Raw genomic sequence first — 2,404 nt, forward strand, 5'->3', positions numbered from 1 at the left:
ATTCAACCAGGAAACCAGGACTGATTTAAAAGTATGCTGTGATTATAAACCACTTTGGGATCCTTTGGGATAAAGCCCAATGTATAATAATGTTATATCGTGTGAGAACAGGTAGGAACAGGAATGACAGAGTTAATCATTCAATATTATTTCTAAATTATTCAAAGTGATTCCCAAGACAAATGTTATCTTCATTTTGACGTCTAATCCATGTAGACTTGACAGGTGAAAAGCACACTGCTGCTTTATATTTTCCTTGCCTTTTTTCTTCAGATTCATAAGTCAACAGTAAGTTGGCTTTCTTTTTTACAAAAGACAGTGCTGCATCAATAAATATCATCCATAAAATAAAACTTAGATCATACTCCAGGGAAAAAGATTTTCCCCAGATACTCTTAAAATCCCCACAGTGGTCAACACACCTCTCTGTCTTTTGCATGGACAGGAATCGCTTTCTTTATTTAATTCAACAGAGATTTAGAGTTATCTAAGACAGCCCTCCGGGACATTCTGAAAGCTTTCTCAAGATTGTATCATTTATTTGTCTGCCACAAAGAAATGCAAGCAAAAAGCCAAGCTGTAAGTAATAGCTACATATTATATCCAAAGGCCTCCCTCCCCTTATGCTCAGGTCAGGGTCTGGCTGTTTAGTTTTCAACCACAAAATAAGTCATCGTTACTATTTGATAGAGGAAAGCAAACTAAGGAAAAGTGAAGCAAGGCTTTTAGGAGAGAGAAATAAAAGATCAGTGAAACTCAATAGTCTTCCTTCATCAGTTGAAGAGTAGGCTTTTATCTTCTCTTTCAAGAATACATATGGAAGTTTTCATCTTTTCCTTCAATCAAGTCAATGAAAATTTTCCTTGTGTTGCTAATGAGAATTCTGAAGACATTTCCAAATGAATTTTGCCATCATTTTTATGATTAAAGATTATGATTAAATCTTCCCAACGTGAAAGTTGGGAAGATTGTAGTAAATGTCATCATAACAAAATTTAGCATTTCAGCTTAGGAGGCATCTCATATTGGTGAATTAAAGGCTATTTTTAAAGTCCTGCCTATTATAAAAACTACCAACTTCTTTAATAAGGTTTATTTCAAATACTCATCGAGGTTTCAAAGAACATATCACCCAACACAACATAGACAATCTACCTTACTGGATGACGCAATGAATTAAGTACTCCAGATTTTAGTGTTTCATGAACATTAAATGATACTATGCCTCAAAAGTGTATAAATCTGTATCTATCTGCAAATTAATGTACATTGATAGCATGTCTGTACAATTGAATTATATATGAAACATAGATAATTCTCTTTTCAACTACATATGTTTCCAGGAAAACTCCACTTCTTTCTCCATTTATCTTCCTTTTCAAAGATCATTTCTCACACTCTTCTTTCTAAAAGGTTTTGAATGTTATACAGACTGATCTCTGTATATGGAGTGTTAGAGGGGAGAAAAACTTTTCCCTTCTTCCCTTCTAGATCCTTTGTCTGGCCTAATAATTAAAGTGGCATAAGACAGATTAATTAGAGAAAAATAATTTTAAGACTGTATGTATGAGAGCTCATAGAACTATGAGACTCAAGGAAGTGACCAAAGAAGTCAGCTTCTATACCGGTTAGACAAAGAAACAATAAGTTTGTGAAGAATTGACAAGACAAAGGAGTTTGAGCTTGGGGTAATAAATTAATGAAGAAGTAACAAGTTTTGTTTATATAGCCTCATTGGCCCTAAATTTTATATCTCTGGTGATAAGAATGCTTTCTATCCTTTAGGTACAGAGAGGGTATGTTTCACATGGGAGATTTATTTCCTGTTTTCAGGGAGACAAAAGAGAGTCAGAGTATTCTTTTTGCACTGGCTGTTTCTTAAGTAAGTTTAATTCAAAATAATCAATATGACAAAGTGGCATATTTTGCTCCCACTCGGTGTCTCCCACTATACTAGAAATTTTTTAAGGAAAAGGAACATTTTGCTTTCTATTCTTATCACTTCTGCTCTAGCATAGCACCTTGTGTTTATATTCTATATTCGAATTGCTCACTTGCTTAGAGAGGGACAACATTCTTACTATTTGAACCTTTAAATTCAACCATTCCAGAACACCTTCATTATGTGAGTCAATAAATGCAAACAAGTTTGAATTGGTTTTTCTGTCCCTGGTAACGCAAATACTCCTCATAAACTTGATATTGATATCTAGAAGAGTAGTATTGGAAAGTAACAGATCTCAAAAGTAGAACTAGTTGATTGCAGTTGGAATGTGGAACACTAGATTCTCCTGCCTCCAGCTGTGAAATTGGCAAGCTCTCCTGTGTAGTAGCTTATTAAATTGCTCTTGTTGTATCTTAGGATTCAGACCAAAGTTTAGGGACTTGCTACAAATACTTCAGG

Source organism: Pteropus vampyrus, unplaced genomic scaffold (genome assembly GCF_000151845.1).
Source record: "Pteropus vampyrus isolate Shadow unplaced genomic scaffold, Pvam_2.0 Scaffold184, whole genome shotgun sequence".
In the NCBI taxonomy this organism is placed as follows: domain Eukaryota; kingdom Metazoa; phylum Chordata; class Mammalia; order Chiroptera; family Pteropodidae; genus Pteropus; species Pteropus vampyrus.